Below are 19,997 nucleotides of genomic sequence, written 5' to 3' on the forward strand. Positions count from 1 at the left end.
GGGTTTTAAACACTGACTTGCAGCAGGGCCCAAACTAGAAACTTGTGCAACCAGACTGCCTGGAGCAGTCTGCCTGCACCCCCAGAAGATGCCGAGATGCTGCACCACACCACGCAGGCTGCTGGCAAGAGCAGGCGCTGCCTCTGTGCTCCCACCGCAGAACCTGTGCTGCCTCGCTCAGACAATGGGGATTTGTTCTTTCAGGATGTTCTACAAGTGCCTTAGGACTAGATTTCTGAAAGCAAACCCTTGGCCTTGTTGCTGGCTTTAGGCTCCACTGCAGCTACCCTGGAGGAAATGTTTCCTTCATCCTGGCTCCTGGAGCAATGCCCAGTGCACGAGGCAGCATCTCCTGTATTTTAACTGTCTAGTAAATCCTTCAAATGCTTCTGGCTCACAGTTCAAGCATTCGCACCAGCCTTGTACCAGCGTAACAAGCTACCCCAGTGTATAAAGAGCAATGGTTTATGCCTTTCTATCTGAGCACAAGAAAATAGTAGCAGAATGTCACCATTCTTAGCTAATTTGGCACTTCAAGCAAGAACAGGGCTTTTATCTCTTCCTTTTCATTACAACATGGTAAGACAAACATTTGATATCAATAAGTAACTAAGCTGGCTGCAGAGGACAAACAAATAGCTGCAAACGATTCTTTGGTAAGTGATGAGCCTTTTTGGGCTCGATCACCACCTGTAGGCAAGCTTTGCTTCACACATGAGATCATGGAGGAGAGAGTCAGGCACAAAACAGACATGCATGAGAGCAGCACCTCATCTCTTCTGGTACCTGGGACAGCAAACAAGTGCAACTCCTGTAAACGCCAGTGGGGGAATGGGCAGAGGACATTTCTCCAGCACAGCTCTTTTTTCTACCCAAATTAAAATCTATTCTTTGTACTGGTGCTCCTCCCTAGTCCCACCCAAGCACACAGACTGCACCGTGTGATGATATCAGCAGGGCAAAGGCTGCTCCAAATAAACAATTTCATGTCACTAGAGAGAGTCTTTCTCACCTGTGTATACATACACATGAGCACACAGCAGATCACCAGCCTGAAAAGCCTTTCCTTGGCACAGGAGACTTAGTGGCAGCAACACAACAGCTTTGCTCTCGTTCACAAAGCCAGGAGGAAAATTACTTGAACCATAAGCTGCTGGATCTCTACAGTGGGGAGAATTTGGTTCTGCTTCAGGAAAGTGCAGCCAGACTGAGATGCTGCTGAGGCCAGGAAGGAACCTCAGTGCGTCAGCCTGGCACAGCAGGACTGTGTACGGAGCTGGCTCCTGGCCCTGGAGGGCTGAACCTGACACAAATGTTTCCAAATTCCGACTCCAGTCCGGGACTTTTTGGCCTGACAGCATGTTTCACCTTTAAGCGAAGCTCAAATGCCAGCCAGCCGCTAAGCAAAGGGGAGCGGAGCCGCGAGCAGCACCAGCACGGCAGCGGGTGAAGGGGCAGCGGCTGGCGGCTCTCCCTGCGCTGCCGCCAGTCCAGCGGGAGCGGCAGCGGCGCCTGAACCAGGCGGCTTTAGCCGGGGTGCTCCGGCCGCCGATATCCAACCCAGTAGCCACTAGATGGCAAACTCACAGCCCGAACTGCGCACGCTGACCGCCAGACTCCTCCAGGGCTCTGAAATCAGGGGCGCCCAAATCCAGCGGGAGGGCGGGGACACGGGGCTGACACACACCAAGCACGATGGTTCCCTCACCGGGTTCCGTCCCTCCGCCTGTTTCCGTCCCACCACTAAACAGCACAAAGATGAGCTACAAACGTGCTGCCAACTGTGTAAACCAGCTCCTGGTGTTAATGCGCAGGTCCAAACATCCCAGGCACAGCTATGGCAGAAGGGACAAAACAAGATTCCGACACATCCGCTAAAAACATATTGCTTAAGCCAGAAAAAAACCCTGAAGCCTGCAAATAACATGGCTAAAGAAGCCCAGATTGCAGATGATGTATTATTCATTGCTAACATCTCTGTAAGCCTCCAGCCAATCTCGTTTTCTCAGTGCTGGCTGCAGGAGACGTGGGGGCACTATGTAAATCAGCAATGTCTTGCAAATGACTGTTACATATTAGCTGCGTGGCTCTGAAAAGAAATTAATTGCATGGTAGCCAAAGCTCTACACAAGCAATTGTCTTTGTCTAGCAAAGTGGCCATTTGTATTTTATCTCAGCCTGTTATTATCCTGAATCAGTTCTTGAGCAAAGATCTAAGCTAGACTGGGTAAAGCACTCCTCACTCATTACATGCCAATGATTTTTCTAAGTAGAAATCCTTTCCAGGAGCTGGAGTCAGCAATGGGCACTGCAATGTGGCAGGGGTCTGCAAAATGTCTGGGTCACACTGAGCCAAAATTCCAGCCAAGATGCTGAAGGCAGCTGCCCACCCCACACCCAGAGAGATGGATGGCCAAAATTGCTCTGCATCTGCAGGAATACAAAGGCAGCAATGCCATGGTAATTTTACAGAAAGCTCTGAATTCTCCCTTAGCTGCAAGGGGAAACATCCCTTGCTTCAAATATAATAGAAAATAGATACATTTTTATTTAATGTCAAAAAAACCTGTGATTTTACCATGCTGCTGTACAGGGCACAACAAACTCTGAGGTAGTTAATTTCCCTTGTATGCTGTAGCACAGTAGTTACAGACTGTAACACAGAGCTGATCACAACAAATCTCATTTTCATGCAATTCAAGTTAATGCTCCCCAATAGTAGGGTTGTTTGTGCACTCAAAATAGCAGCAGTGCTGTGTACCCAGATTCAAAAACCCTTTTCATCCATTATTACTTTCAGAATGTCAGGAAAGAATAAATCCTGCAAACATTACTGAAAATATTTTCCTCACCTGATGATACTATTTCATGCCCCATAGCAAATTCAGCTGAAATATAGTGGATCCTACTGATCCCCAGTTTTGAATGTGCAAAGTCTGTCACCAGAAGAATTCATTTCCAAGATTACACTTTCATAGAACTTATCAATACATTTTGCACCATCAGGGCTCAATTACAGAAACTCCAGTAGATCAGGTAATCACCATGGGCAAGGTTGCTTTGGTTGTGACACCCAATAACCATCTGCTCCTTGTGACTGTGAATCTCAGCTCCAGAAAAAGATATTTTCATTGATCCACTTTCCTAGAATCCAAGCTGAGGTACTCTGAGGTCCATTCATATGGTTCATCCGTATATACCCTCTCTCCTTTGCCTTCTTCAATTACATGGATTTACACTGGAAAATTTCTCCTGAAAGTGTGCTAACCAACAAGACATTGCTTCCTTTTGCTATCCTGGTTCTGTTTGCCTCATTTCCATTCACTCCTTTAAATTGTTGACCCATCTCATGACGTGTCCGTTATGACCAATATATTTGATCAGTATGTTGCAAACCTGAGCACTGCACTTGCCCATTTAATGAGCAATATTTTAGACATTTCCCAAACTTCCTGTCACCAGCATTAGCTAACACACGAGCGATCCAGACAGACTCTTTTGTTCTGAGCAGCTGTGCTGTAAAACAAGCTGAGTATCTCTGTGGCCACAAACTGCTCTCCAAGGCCTCCCCATCCCCAGTCTGCCATATGTTGCCCCTATAGCTTGTACAAACTCTTTCATTTCCTCTCTATCCTGTTGCATTTCATCAGGTTTCACTAAAGCACACCCCAGCATGCAAAAGCCTGGCTGTTCATGGTGCTCTGTGCTCTGCTCTGTTTTGCAAAAGGCACACATCTTCTTGGTGTAGATCCTTACATGGCCTCTCATTCAACTTCTCTAGTTTTTAGGGTTTTCAAACCCTTCTGTGAGCCTTGCAGCCCACTCCACTGGAGCACTGTGAGCACTGGAGGTGGCACATCCAAAGCAGTGCACAGCAAAGAGAGTGCTGGGTGGCTGCACTACAGTGGGGCTGTCTTAGGTCAAAACCAGGAAGTCAAAGATACTTAGATAAGGAAAACGACACCGTTTGGCTATCAAACAAACACAATATCCAGCTCATCCATAACTTGTGTCAAGAGCAGATTTTGAGAAAAGCAGAGAGAACCTCAGGTTGGAAGCAGCCATTTGTAAAGGCAGAGGCTGTGCTGTGTAGAATCATTTGCCCTTCTCAAGGGGAGAGTTTGTGTCCACCGTGGGTTCCTGGCGTGGTCGCACTAACACGGCATAGCAGCAATGCTGAGATTGGAGAAACATTCACAATCTCTTGAGCTCTGAACACAAAGAGGAGCTGCTTTAACTCTTCTTGGTTTCCACTTAGGAGGCCAGTGAGATGTGTCAAGCGTCATGTCGGAAGGATGCTAATGCTATGTATAACCAGTGTGACGGGCAGCCCCGCTCCCCCCAGGCTTGCTCAGCTCCGAGGGCGCTCCTCCCCCGGCAGCCCGGCCCCGGCAGCTGCCGGAGCTCGCTCACTGCGGAGGGCCAGCATTTGAGTGGCAGTGCTGCGCTCCTGCACCTGCAGCCCATGCACGTGTATTCCTGTCTGGACGGGGCCGTGGGAGGGCCGTTCCCCGGCCGTGACCCCGCTGGCTGCGCTCTGCGCTCGGCAGAACTTCGGGAGCACCGTCCCTGCTCCAGGAGACACTCCCCAAGTCAGCAGAGCTCAGTCAAAATGTCGCTTCCCCTGCTTCCCCTGCATCCCGCTGGGGGACAGCACACTCTCCATTTCCCTGAACAGTCTTACTGAGCTGCAAGCATCAGCAGCACTAGATTCTGCTCTTTTTTGGGAAGGAGCCAAGACTGCCAATGTAAAGCACAGGATGTGATTTCCTGCCCCTCCTGGAAAAGGAAGCTACAGTCCAAAAGGTAGAGAAAGAACTATTAATCCAAGAACAACCATTTTAATGTGGATGATCACATGATGCAGCTGCAGAAATACCAGTTCAATTTAAACAGAACTTGTAATGTGCTAAACATGCAGGACTCGTGGTACTGAAAAGGAGACACCAGATCCGGGTGCCAAGAGGAGGAACTACTGTTCACAGTCTCTTGAGGAAAGATGCCCTCAGGACCACTGCTCTTCTGACAGAACTCTTTAATCAAGAAAATACTAAAAAAACCATTAAAAACTAGTGGAGATTCTCCACAGAATCTCCTACAGTTCTACTTTATACTGTGTATATGAGCCGATTAGCAGCAAGGTGCTGGGCTCCTTGGGAAAGGAAAAGCTTATGGAGTGAAAAGAAAACCAATGAACAGCCCCAGCAGGTTTACTTTTGCACAGGCTTTAAAAGAGGTGGAGAAATAAGCAGCGCTATTGAGTTGGTGCAGAGATGGCCTGTACAATTCCAGTAGCTACTGCCTGCTTAAGCACAATGAAATAGGATGAATAGAAGCCCCAATGTGGCTGACTCACCCTCATTACCCAACAGCCTAAAATAGGGGGGTGGTCTTCTGAGGAGATCAGAAAGTGTATTTTCAGATATCTGAAAGTGTGAGTGCAAATGGATTATGCAGCCCAAAGCACGAGTGCCCATTATTTTCTATCTGTATGGCTGTAAGAACTCTCCTCTGTACAGCTACTTTTGTTTTCAGTGTCTGCAACCATTTGCAAAAGACTGACAGACATGTGTGTGCAGACACACAGCCCGTGCTGTCATGGGGACTTGCCTTCTGTTCCTTTTCACTACAGTTTTCCTCAGCCTAAAATAAAAGCACGTTATGTGCAAAAAAATATAACAAAAGAGTGTTTATTTGCCTATGAACACTATAATATTCATAGATCGATATTAAAACCCTTCACACTTACTTTCACTGCCTACTTCAATTGAATTTAGCAATTCCAGTGTATCTTGAAAGAGTGCTGAACAGCTGCAAACTAGGCAATGGATCACATTCCCACAGATGGTGTTAAGAGTCCAAAGCTCTTCATGTTTGACTGTGGGATTTGAACGGGTCAAATCAGAAGTTACCCTGTCTGGGATCAAGGTTTCACAATCCTTGCAGACTTTTACACTTCTTTGATTTTATGCTGTTTACCTGGAAACCATGACATTACAGGGGTTTCTGTACAAGTAGCTCAAGGCCAATTGGCTTCACCAGAGCCCATCATCTGTGTAAGTTCAGGTACGTCCCAACTCCGCAGCCTCTCTGCTGATTGAGGTAAGGTCTGAGGTGATGTTTGCAGCACTAATCTGACAGGTGTGCAGAGAAATGCATGGGGCTGCACAGTGATCAAAGGATGGGATTAGGAGCTCGGGCCCATAAACTCCAGATCTGCTCAGTGTTGTTCGCTGTGCTTTGCCAGATTCCCTACCCACATTTCCAATGTCAGAGACGCACAGTGCATTTCCTGGGTAGGGAAGGAGGAGGATGTGCCCGGCTGGCTCTGGCAGGCATTGTCTGCTGTGGCTGTGCTCAGTGTCACATGGAAGGTAAGGCTGTCAGCCCTGCCACCAGCACCCCAGCAGCTGCCTCCAGCTTGCAGCTCGTGGTGTGAGTGGCCAGTCCAAGGACAGCCAGTGACCACAGAGATCACTCAGGAGAAGGCAAAGGGATGATGACAAACACAGCAACTCGCTGTTGCTTGTGATAGGTAGTACCAGAAAGGATGTTACTATGGCCAGAAAGACCAAAAAGCAGGGCACCAGGCCTGTTTTGGAGACAAAATGACTGCTTGCATGTATATATGACAATAAGACATATAAGAAAACGTGAGACAAGGGGGAGAAGAGCAGGTGGAAGCACCATGCAATTTTTCCAAAACTCTGCCTCCCACAGACAGAGGAATGGGTCACCCCGTCCACAAACTGCTCAAGTAGTTGTGGCCTTCAATGACTTTCCAAACTACAGGGAAGAGGTAAGCACAGATGCAGAACAAGATCTGGTGCTGACTGAGCCCTTTCCTAATGCCTGCAACTCACCCATCCCATCTCGTGTTGGTCTGCTCTGGACATCTACAGCCCAGAGCTCACGTGAGTGGATTCCCACTCAGGGCTCTCCCCAGGATGCAGAAAGACAAGGATTATCTAATCACATCTGTATAGAATATATCTGCATTGCAGTAGAATGGGCAATCTCAACGCTTTCCAGTGGTATTCAGAGAGTCTTTCTTCGTGTGAGCTCCCAGAATTAATCACCAGTGTATGAATTTGGCTTCCCATTCCTTTCCCCAGCTGACAGGAATTGATGGCACCAACTGCCGTCACCATGAGAAATAAGTGATTCCTTCACTAGCATGGCAGACATATGCCAGCTAGGAAGAGAAGATCTGATCATCAGACTTGCTTGTTTTGGCTTTTCAATGCACAAAAGGCTGTTTTTCTCAGAATTAGGGTGACTGCGACAATCTGTTTTTAGACAGAGTTAGAACCACAAGATAAAAGAGGCAGAAATCTTCTCATCTGCATATTTATCATCAAAATGCAGCAACTGCATAATTTAAGCTTAGTGTTAAAAATATTGTATGTATATTTTAAGGTTTTCCTACTCAGGTGAAAAGGAGACATGCTTTCACTAAGGAGGTTAATTATTTTCTAATGGTGTGAAAACAACAGAAAAAAAAGGAATCAAAAGGAATTTTTTTACCCTTCCCCCTACACTGAGGCACGGTAGAGAGGTATCTCTGTCCACATCCTTCACAAACACACACAGTGAACTGACTCAGAACAATAGAGCAGAGAATCAGCTGGTAACCAGGGTGCTACTGGGCCCTGAGAGTCTGGACACTGGCACAAAGGTGCAGGTGACAGGACACTTGTAGAGAGAGCAGGAACATTCTCTCAGCTCATCAGACATTTCAGCTGAGAACAGACACACTCCCACAGGCAGGGAATGGGCACAAAGTGCCTGCAGGGCTCTGCCAGAGGACATGAGGGTCCAAAGGTGCCACCCAGCTGGGTGAGCACAGCACCAGCTGCCTCCTCTGCAGGGGCAGAGCACACCTGAGCTCAGGCCGCCCTGGGTCACCCTCCCCACCCCATGCCATGCACCCTCAGGGAGAGGGCAGGGGTGTTCTTCACTAGGCCAAACCCTACGGGAAAGAATGAACCAAACACAAGCTGCCTCTGTGGTACTCAGTGGGACCCTGGCAGTTTCCTTATGGCTCCTCCCTATCTCAGAACCTGTGTTCCCTGTGGAGCTCAGGTGACTGCCCTAGCTGTGTGTGAGATCCCTCTTCTTAGCAGGACTTCTTGACCCAGAGGTGCCCTGGTTTATTGGCTTTCCCGCTGCCTGCCTCCTTAACAGAGTTCTTGTGTGACCTCTGCTGCTGCCCATGCAGATGTGATGCTCCAGACAGGACCTCACTTTCCCACTAGGAAGCATCCTGTCCTCTCCAGCACTGCCCAGGAACCCCACGGCACAATCAGTCACTGCTCAGAAATGTCTCTGGGAGCTTGGCAGCCCCTCCAGCGCGGTGGGGCGGGTTGGCCAGCCGGCCATCTGCTGCTCCCCCAGCTGACACAGCTTTCCCATGCTCTCTGCTGGCTGCCTCTGCGTCCTCACACGGCCACAGCATCCACTCTGCTCGGACAGGCCCATCCCTACGATCCCAGTCCCCGTAAGCAGTAAGCACCTGATACGCACACGTGCTTCTGTTTAAAGAGACATGTTGGAAGGGCAGTGCGTGACAACACACCGCAATCTGAAGACAGCCTATCAAACCAATAAATCCCCCCTCGCTCCCCAACAGCTGTAGCCCAATTAAACTCAACAGTTCACAGGTGTTCATGTAATGACTTTAACACAAAAAAAGCACCGCTCCCTTTAGGGGCCTTTAAAAAAATTTAGAGCTCTTTAAATTTTATATACCAACAACATCAAACCAAAGTAGGAAATAATAAAGAAGGAAAGGAGATAGAGCAAAGAAAATACACAGTGTCAGCATCAGCAACAGCCTAATTAAACAATAGCCAACAGGAAAATGCACATTCTGCTCACCCAGCCATGGTCCTTCTGGAGTTGTGCTGGATGCAAAAGCAGTTTCCTTATATTCCTTTCAGCATGGCTGCACCAGCCCTCTCCATTCATGCAGTGCCTCAGCCTCCCCAGCACAGAGCTGTGAATGGGCTCTCGCTAGCAGCACCAGGGCCTGCAGCTATCACTTCTCTCCAACGCTTTGCCTCTCTCCCTAGCACCAGGTCGAGCCTGGGCTGGCGTCCCCGGCGTGCAGGGGAGGCAGAGCTGCTCACCTCTGGAAGTGACTGATGACCTCACTAAGTCCCATGGCCTTGCAGCACACGTTGGCTGATGCAGGGAGCGCTGGGGAAGCTGACACCATGGCTGGTCGGGTTGCTGTGTACCAGCAGCAGCTCTTGCTAGGTGCCTCATTGTTCCTGGGTTTCCTTGCACCTGGCTGGAAACTCTGGCCACAGCATCATTATTTGCTTTTGTAGTTTTCCCACTGCTAGCAGGTGCTCTCTCTCCTTCTCACTCACCTTCTTCCCCCTCGTTCCCAAAGACCTGCAGGCATGAGCCCCCAGCAATGTCAGGATCACAGCCAGGAGCTGCCACCTCTACTCACTGCAGGAGGGACGAGGAAACAGGAAACACAATTCCCATAAACCTAGGGAAGGCTGGAAAAGAACCAATTCTTGTGGGACCCTGCAGGGGTCTGAAGAGGCAAAGAGTTTGCAATGCCTCAGTTTCAGGGGAAACCCAGCACAAGCCTTGTTACTGCCCCTGTTTTGATTATGTGTTTGTTTCCCGTAGTGAAATACTGAAACCAAAGTGAATCTGACACTTCTGCTTTAAAGCAATCCTGGTTTCAGCTCTTCATTCATATATAAGAATATGAGGGCCTCTTATAAAGGAACATTGGTGTCCAAAAGAGGGACAGTGAAAAGGTACTGCTCCATTGTAAGCCAGAAGGTTCTGGGAGGGGAAATCATTTTATTTCCACCTTAGGGAAACCCAAGACCTTAAGAAACTGAAATATTTTGAGGCCAGAAGAGTGCAGAAAAAAACCTTTCCAGAGTCTTGGCAGGCCTCTGAAGCCAGGAGGACAGGAGCAAAGGGGCAGCCATTGTCCATCCTCTCTGCTGAGTGGGACTGCAAAATGTGATCTCCCTACAGAAAGGAGATTCACAGAGCAGTATGGAGGTCAGTGCTGCCCACGTGTCTCATTCGTGCACTTACAGCACCTAGCACACAGGGCCCAACCTGGGAGATTCCTTTAGGAATTATTGTAATATAAATAGTAAATAAGTATGAATAATTATGTGAGGATGATAACCAGCGATTTAGCAATGGAAAGGCCCCAGGATGCAAGTGCTAATCTCCTGAGATACTTAGCCATCCTTTCAAGATGCTTGAAGACATATAAGTAGGCTAATTACAAAGGAAAATGTCTCTTGTATATAAATCTCATCTAAATTCAGAAGTGATGCAAAAAACAAACTGAGAAGATAGCCAAGAAAAGTTCAATAATGTTGCTGGGAAAGGTTAATTTTTAGAGATTTTTTTAAGATAACCCAGAAGATCCTTAAATATAAAAATAGTTAAACCTTATATAGCAACTGTAAGTATCACACCAGAAAAGCACTCTAAAATGAGTAGAACTATTGAACTGTGGAAGCATCATGGAAAAAAAAACACAATTTCATTTTCTTAGTTTAGTTTCAATTTATAATTCACACAAGTAGCTTAAACACGTCGATTTGAGATCAAAACAGAACTTCAGGTTACATAGCATCTGTTCTATAGGAGGGTGCTGTGTGCACTGAGATAATTTTAGATGAATGTGTTATAAACAAGATCTGTGGAACATTGCAGAGTAGCAAGTTTTGAGAGAGAAAAACATACAGTTTAAATGCATAAATTGTTTAGAATGTTTAGCATGTAGTTGTAAAGCGATCAACCAAGTGATCTGTTTTCCAGAGTTGGACAGCTTGCACAGATGAAACAGCCGCTTCCTCAGTACTTAATGTAAGACTCATTCAACGCTCAGAGGAGCAGCTTCACACTCTGCAAACATGGTGATCCTAAAGCCAGAGCTTTCAGCCACTGCTTTTGCTCTTTCCCAACACCTCCCCAAGCTGTGTATCTAGAAATGTAAATTAGATGAACATTGTATATTTCTTTATAGTTCTTTTTTCTGCTATGGGAAAAAGAACACGTGTATGTGTAACACAGGAATTTCTGACATACTGTGCATCGGGTCATGGATACAAAAGTACTCTACATTCTAGATCCTCCTTCAGTCAAAACTAGAAGCAAGTTCATGACAATGATGTCGTTTTGGTCAGAAAAGGCATTACATATGCTAATGCAAATGATGATGTATGAAAATATTTCTCCGTTTAGAAAAAATATCTGAGATTTAAAAAAACGGTGTGAAACAACCTACAAAACAGAAGACAAAATCCATTCAGTCAGTAATTCCTCTCCAGGCTGCAGTGGAACATTTCCCTGAAACGTCTCCTCCTGTACTCGGTTATTTATGGTTTGCTTTCCGGCCTGACTGCAGCAACTGACACCCTGCACAGAATCAGCATCAGAAGGAAAGCAGCTCCCCCAGAGACAGCCACACCTTCAGGCATCCCTTACCAAGCCATCAGCACAAGGCACTACCTGAGCCCCATCCCGCTGTGGTGCTCCTGATGAGCTCCAGGTCACACCCAGGGCTGTGGGAGCAGCTCACAGGGCGGCCTCGTTCAGCTCAACACCTGCATCAGGTGGCTCTGAGGATCTGCTCAGGGCTGAGACACTGGACAAGTTCTCAGCTGAGTGGCACCTGTGCTGAACTGTCACATCACCTCGAGCAGGTGTCTGCAGGTACCCAGTGGCTCAGAGCTCAGGCTGTGCTCAGGGTAAGGTGCCCATCTGCTGTTTGCACTGGCTGCTCACATGGCATGCTGTGACCTCCTCCCACCCTTCTCCAGACACCAGCCGCTTCCATACATCCATCTTCCTGCACATTGAGCCAGCGCGCTGTCACTCCCCAAGTTTATATTTAAATAAGCCCTTCTGTTGAACTCGAATTAAATATAGCCCTGCTGAATCTGATACCATGAGAGAACCGAGGCTGGAGGCGAGAGAGAGAATGAGGAGGAGATCACAACTGAACAAATACATTTAAAGCTGCGAAGTTAACACCCGGCTGCACATCTGACTCCGACGCACACTGGGGTTGTTTCTTTTCAGCTCAGCTATAGTATTAGTTGCAGTGAGGTCACCCTTACATGTCCTTCTGCTTTATGTCTCTTACTAGGCAGACACACACAAATCTTCAAATTTTACAAACAGAATGAAAATTCAGACCAACATTTGTCTCCCTGACCTGTCAGCACTTACAGCAGTGTCTGACTGACTGAGGTACAAGAGGGCAAGTCAGAAGCTCTGAAAAGGCAGGTGTCTCAGGACTAATTTTGGAGCCTACTGACAATAACAATCAGTTCTTAGTTAATGTCAGAGAGCAACAACAAAGCCTGTGGCAGCCTGTGCTGCAATCCCAGCCAAGGGCTCATTCTGGGCTCTCTCCTGATGTGGGTGGCCCTGCCAGCCAGTTTTCAAACAATGCTTAAAATGTGGTTTGGGGAGAGTGGCTTGGGTGGCTGGACCTGAGAAAGGACCAGAACTTAGTGTGTGCATATTAGCAAAAATGTAATTAAGGAGCCCAGGCATAAAAAAAATACAAGAAAATGTGTTCATAGAAGTAAAGGAGGCAACTTGTACCATTGTACAAAGAAAGTTCACAAGAAGTAATACAATAAAGATAAGAACCAGATCTCCAGGCCTGAGAGACTCAGGCATTCAAATCCACTGAGTTGTGTCCTTAATGCCTAAAGCTTTTTATTAGGCTTCAGGATGAACAGCTTCTAGCAGCAGAAGAGATTTCATCCAGGTCAGACAGCCACAAAAAGACTCATCAGTCATCACATGATAACCCTGACTGAACCACTGAACCATCTATATATATTTAAGATACCAGTCCCATTAGTTGCACTGGAAAGAACCAAGCCAAGTTGTTCCTATTTCTGTCCCAGTATCCTAAAAGATAATCCTAAAAACTAGTCCAGGCCTCCTTTGCTGTGGCTGACTGACTTGCCTAACATCTACTCGTTGTCTTTGACAGCAATGAAATCCACTATGCCCAGTTCCAAACTGGGCTGGGGCAAGGAGCAGTGCAGGGAAAAGCACATGGAGTGAAGCAGCTGGGCTGGCAAGAGTTAAAGCTGCTGTGAGTCCTGGTGCCTACGGACTGTCTGCAGCACGGATAAAACACTGTGTGGAAACATACGATAGGCAAGCCCTGCTTTGTCCTCATGCAATCTCTTCAATTATTTTTTGTGTTGTGCATTTTACAAAGGATAAATCAGGGAACATTTCAAGAAATGTTTTCTCATTCTAAAACTTATCAAAATATTGCTGACACTGATCCATGGCTGGGAATGTCATTCCTGAATAAACATGATGTCATTCTCATTCCATTCATACTTCTCCTGGACAGCTGCTGTCAGCCTCAGTGAAGAAAAATGCCACCTCACCGGTGACAGCTGCCACTTGAGGTACTTTGTATATCAGCCTCCATAGGAGTAAAAAAAAAAAGAGTCAGTCATGCACATGCTATTTAAAGTCTGTTGCATCTTGATGAGAAATGCAAAAGTTAATATGGGGCAGGTTGCTCAGTGTCAAAAGTCTGGACAATGAAGAATAAGGAACTTTTCTGGTCTCACCTTCCTAAGAAGCAAAGCTCAGGCAAGGCCCTCACACCCAGGCTGTATTTGCTTTAAAATAAATTTCTATTCTTATAAATTTTATCACAACAAAACGAATTAAACAATCATAACAATCCCAGAATGGTTTGGGTTGGAAAATGCCTTAAAACCATCTCGTTCCCCACCCCTGCCATGGGCAGGGACCAGGTCACCCCAAGGCCCATCCAGCCTGGACTGGAGCACTTGCAGGGATGGGAAATCAACAATTTCAGTTCCAGCACTGCAACTTCCCCAATCACGTTTGCTGGCACCCAGCTCTCCTGCAATTGCTGTAGGAATTGTTCTGGGCTGGGGTAGCTCTCCAGTTGCTTTCCAAGCATGGAGACAGACAATCCCTGCCCCAAAGAACAGCCCAGACTAAATCTGTTTTCTGTTCTTTCTGGCCTCCAACTTGCGCTGCTGCTTCAATGTCAAAGGGGCAGATGTATAATCTGGGAAGCTTTCCAGATGCATCTTGAGCAAAGCAAAGCATTGTGAATCACTGGTACTAAGCAGGATCTTTCCATCTGTCACAGTACCCCTGGCAGCACTCACCATGCACTCACAGTACACACAGGATGACAAGCACCTCATGGAGGGGCCACCAGCATCTACCAGCGCCAGATTCCCAAAGAACAAATAAATAAGTGCTCTTGTCTTGCTGTGGTTTTCATCACACAGGCTGTGCTCCAGCAGCGCTACTCTGCCCCCCAAAAGAACGGCAGCAAGCCCATGGAGGGCTGGAGCACCTTTGTAGCCATAAATGTTGCATTACTAAGTTTCTTTCTAGTACTGGGCCATCACTTTAACTTTTATTACTTCTCCTGTCCCATAAATGCTCTCAGGTGCTCTTCCAAGGAATCTGAGTAGACTGCCAAACTGAGAAGAATGACAATGACATGGCCTCTGGCTCTCCCCTAAAACAGCAGCTTTCCTGTCATCCCCTGGAAATGCTCCAGTTTCTTTACAACTCTGGAAACGTGGCTCAAGCAAGGTTGCCAACACATGTTCCTCTGTGTCAGACATGACTCTTATTCTGGAGCTGTGAGGAGCCTGTCAGCTATCATTCTGCCAGGAATACCACAGCCCTGGCTCCTCTGCTTTCAAATTCAGTCTGCGTTAGGTTGAGTAAGAAGGGCTGACAGGTATCTGAAAAAACAATACAGCTCTTGCTTTAATTTGCATGCTTAGCCTTGAAATCCTTTGTCACTAACTCAAGTGGGCAGTGGATAAAAACTAAGTGAAATATAATGATGCAATTCACATAACTGCACAAAGAGAACAGCTCTGCACCTAACCTCATACTTTCCGATGCTCTGGTGCAGATTTGCTGTGTGAAAGCATCAGAAAATAAGTGGATATCCAACATGCTGGAGTGGTCTGGTCAAAATGAGGTTTACTGAGTCTCCTGACAGGCTGTCCAGCTCTCCAGGTTTCAGAGTGACATGTCACCAGTCCTTTCCTTAACCTGCTCAACCCCAGCGCCTAAGCATCCCTGACCCTGCTGGGCCTGGCTCCACGACTGTCCCACATCAGGCTGCTTGGCATTTAGAAGACAGAAATAAACCTCAGGCAGCACCCGCACACCTCAGGCAGCCAAACGCAGCACCTGCCAGCACTGCCGGCCCCTCACACCTTGCAACGGAAGGGAAACGAGGAGCGCCAGCACCTCCTCATGAAACAGCCAAAGCACAGAGCCGATACAGGACTTACACAAACCGATACAGGACTTACACAAACCGATACAGGACTTACACAAACCAATACAGGACTTACACAAACCTTTGTTTTAAATCAGCCTGAAGTACAGCTGAACTCTGCTCCAGGGCAAACCCCACCATGCCCACAGCCCGGCTCCCGCTGTTGCCTGCCGGCCTGGCAGCCGCCGATCTCCACAGGGCTCAGGTGTGACACACACCAAACTCCAGGTCCCTCATAATAAAGGTCTGTGAGCTTGCCAGCCCAAGTTCCAGGCCCCTGTGCATCCCCACCCAGGCCCTCATGGCCTCCTCCTGCCCGCGCAGGGCCAAGCCCACCTTGAGGAGCCACCGGGCATCCACCCACACACACCTCCAACCGCTTTCCCCTCCAGCCTTACCTGGTGTCGGCTTCTGGGCGCTGTTTCCTCATAAGGTGCCCACCGTAAGCCGCTGCTGCTCCGCTGGGTGCCCTCCGTGGCACGGCCGCTCGCCTGAGGGCACGGCGCAGGGCTGGCGCTTCACGGAGCTTCCCCCCGCTGCCGCTGCGCGAGCGGTCACAGTGCTCAAGCGAGTTGTGGGATTTCCTCCCCTTGAGGATAAATCACTCCCTTTGCAGAGGCCACAGCCTCACCCAAAGCCCTTTGCACCTGAGCAATGCCGCAGCTTCCTCCCGGCAGCCCCTCAGGGTCCCGAGTTCTGTGGGACGCCTCTTATCGGAACACGGCGGCCTCAGCAGCCCGGCGCCCCCTCAGGAACGGCGCCCACAGCCCCGCTGCGGCCTCTGTGGGCAGCCTGTGGTGGGCACCGGCTGCCGGCCACCCCGGCCCTCACAGCGGGACCCGCTGCGTCTCCAGGAGCTCCGGCACCTTCCGCAGGGCAGGGCTGGAACCCTGCGGGGCGGCGGCGGCGGAGGAGATCTGCCCTCACGGGCACGGCCGGCCGGGGGCAGCGGCGTGTGGGATCGCGGCGGTGCTGTGGGAGCGGAGCGGGGCCCGCCGCTCCCGGCCCCGCATCGCGCCCTGCCCCGGGGGCGCCCGGAACGGCCCAAGGGAGGGACAGGGCTCCCTCCATCAGCCAGGGCCTGCAAGCCTCAACAAAGGAAAGCTCTAGAAAGGAGTTAATTAAAGAGTTCCAGTTCCCTTCGACGCAGCCCGTGGTCCTTTGTGAGCACAAAACGAAGTCTGGGCATTCCCACTGCTAATTATGAATAAGTTGAAGAGCTCTTTGATATTGCTGCTGTGGTTCAGGCTGGTGCCACATAGTGCAAATAACACCCACATAAAACCTCCGGTGTGTTGGCTGCAACCTCTACCCTGTTCTGGTCATTTACATTGTGTTTTATTTATTTATTTGTGTTTTGTTCATTGACTTTGTTTTCTGGTGAGTTACACATGTTCTGTTCATGTCAGTTGCTTGCAAGTTTCGGCATCAGCCTGTGTATTTCTGGAACTAAAGCTGTAAATGTTTCCTCCAGCAAATTCTTAAAATTGCTCCAGGTGAAGTTAGCCATGTACTGGCAAAGATTTTTTCCTGTAAAAGTTTCCTGTATTTTCCCATCACCAGGGAAAATTCTGCAGGTGATTCTGCAGGTGGCATGTGTGCAGACCCGTGCAAGGCCGTGGCCGTGTTCCATCTTTGGCCAAGGTTCACCAAAGGCTCTCCCAGCTCTGGTTTTCCAGCACGGAGCCAAGTGCTGCAAGCGGCTGCTCGGGGATGTTTTGTTCATTTGTGACCGTGGGGAAAGCGGCTGCAGAGCTCAGAAACAGACTGCTCTTCCAGAGCTGCCTCTGCTGCAGGGCTCACTGAGACATGCTCTGAGTGCTGAAATACACAGCCACCTGCCAGAAAGGTGTGCAGGTGATGGCAGGTCACACTAACGCTGCCCTGAGCCGCTCCGTGCCAGGGTATCCAGTGTTGCTGCCTAATGCCAGCTCCATATGGAATGTGCAATTAGACACGGTGCCAGTGGCCTGAGCTGGAGGTCAGCTCAGTACATGGTCAGTGTCACAAAAAAACCAGCATTCTGGACTTTAGCTGCACTAAATGTTGCAAACACACGATAACTGTCAGCTCCTCTGCATTGAACAGCGGGCGAGGAAACCGTGTCACAACGGGGAGAATCTGGAGCTGTCTTCTCAGTGCCACCACCCTCAGGACTCGCCCCTTGCAGCCACACTTGTCAGTTTGTTACAGACCTGCCCTCGCCCCCTTGGTGAGGCTGACCAAGGCCATGGCTCGTGTTGGCATTGATTTCCCCCGAAATTCCCCATGAGAAGCCCAGGAGCAGCTGTAAGATGTTCCTCAGGTCTGCTCCAGAGAGGTGACACTGCCCAGCTGTCCGCAGGCCACGCTGGGCCTGACCTTCCCAGCTCTGCTAATCAGGGCCAGCTGCCACCAGCCCCCAGCGTGAGGATCCCACTGGAGCAGTAAGGGAAGCAGGGAGCGATATCTGTGCAGGGGAATGGCTGCTTCAAACAGGGACAAAATCAGAAAGCTGAAAATTAGAGCTTCAACCAGAAAGTTCAAAGAACACAGGGAAAAAAGCATGAAAAATAGTTTTGACACTTTGAAGTAGAACTCAATTGTTCCATTAAACTGTATTTTTAATAAAAAATAACAATAACAGCATTCCAAATATCTATTTTATAAGCTTTACTAATGTATATTTTTTTTAATACATGTCAGAAATTCTTACTCGAGGCAAATGCAATATTTATAGAAAGCAAGAGACTTCAAAACAGCTCCAGAGACTTTAAGCTCTCGATTTATTCACAGATTTAGAATAACTCAGGAATACAAAATGACAAAATGTACATTTTTTATATTGTTTACTAATGTATTGTCTCTTGTCCCTGATCCGTCATTTCCCTGACTGGAGGAAACACATTCAGCTTCTTCACTCCCTTTAATGCTACACATTTCTGGAGGGAAATATTCCCATTTGGTGAAAATCTATCACAATTCTGTCTTGCAGAATATCACTCCCAGAGAATTATGTGAAGATCATTAATAAATACATTTTTGCAATGACAATCATTTCTTCTTTGGTCATGATTTGTATCTATTATTTGCTTCAGCCTCTCCAGATCCCAGAGAAAGTGCTGGTGAGAGTGAGGAAGAGCAGAGGCAGTGCCCCTACATTTTTACAGCCAAACCTGAGCACTGCTGGAACAGAGCACTGAGAAATTTGGGAGCAGCCAGAGTCCCACCTGTGCACAGCACATCATCACTCCAAGGAGGGTGAAGGGGAAAGCCTCCAGGGGCCTTGCAGCACAAGCTGAACTCTGCTGTCCTGAGCTCTGCTGGAACAAAGTTGTGATGTTCGGTAGCAAATACCTCATCAGTGAAATTTCCTAGCCAACACTATCTTTTGCTCAAAACACATAAATTCTTTTTACTCACTTATTTTTATTTCCACACCATGTAAGTTTCAGAATGAAAATTGTCTGATGTTCTTCAAAAAAAGTAATCTGGCTTCTGATTTTGGGGTGTAAATTTATTCCACATACTTCACTGTGTGCCTGCCAGAGGACACAGGGAAGCAAAGGAATTTGACCCACATACACAGATAACTATATATGCAGCACAACACGGATCTGGGCGGACACGGCGTTATTTTTCTTTTCCAGGAAAATTCTGGATCAGAATTAGTCACAAAGCCACGCTACCCTGGCAAAAGATAAGTCCAGAGCTCTCCCAAGTGTGTTGCTGCTGAATCAACAGCGAGAGCCCTCAGCAGCTCTGGGCTGTGCTGGACACACAGCCACAAACGCTGGATGTTTGTCCACACCCCCCAGCAGCCACCATGGCTGTGAAAGGTGGAACTGCTGGAACATGAGCAGCACACACTGCAGAGGGTTTCTAGTCTTATTAGACTTGCCCTAATGTTTCTAACTTCTACCACTGTGTGAGATTTCTTTTGCTGTTACAAGTAAGTGCTTTTAAAACTGATGCGTTTGTATTCACAAGCCCACAAAAGAGTAACTCAAAGCACTAAATAGCAACAGCTTAAAACTAAGTGCTGGGATTTTTTTTTCCCTGCTGTCTCAACTGCAATTCCTCACACAGTGTCTTGAGTCCAACAGCTGGGCTTTAAGAAAAACCAGGGTCCAACGGCATGTGACAAAACCATGCGAGTTGTTAGAAGCAGAGCCAGAGGGGTGGAAGGGACTGGTGAGTCAGCCTGTCACAGAAACATGTCTAGAGTTTAACTGGCTGTAAAACCCAACAAGGGCTGTGTGTTCTGGGGCACCAGGCCAAAGCATGCCCAAGAGCCTCCAGCTCTGGATGACAGAAGCTCTGCCACACAAACAATCTGGGGCAGTGTCACTACTAGCACTTGGTACACTCTTTGACCTATGTGATTTTATTTGTCCCGATATACACAAACCCACTGTTTTCCACAAAACCCAAGGACAAAGCCTTGCTGACACCAGAAATGTCCCCCATGTTCCCAGCTGCTGCAGGAGCAGTGCTATCAGCAGGTTTTATTCAGCAGCTGGATGGAGGAGTGGGGGAAGGCTGCTCGTGCTTTGGACATGCTGGATGAGCAGGACCCACCAGCTCCTGGGCCACAGGAGCTCCTCTCCTCCCTGCTACTCTGTCTTAGCAGGATCTCACGTTCTTGCATCTTGCTCCAGCGCTCATTCACAAGGCTGAC

Source organism: Ammospiza caudacuta, chromosome 21 (assembly GCF_027887145.1).
Source record: "Ammospiza caudacuta isolate bAmmCau1 chromosome 21, bAmmCau1.pri, whole genome shotgun sequence".
NCBI classification, from domain to species: domain Eukaryota; kingdom Metazoa; phylum Chordata; class Aves; order Passeriformes; family Passerellidae; genus Ammospiza; species Ammospiza caudacuta.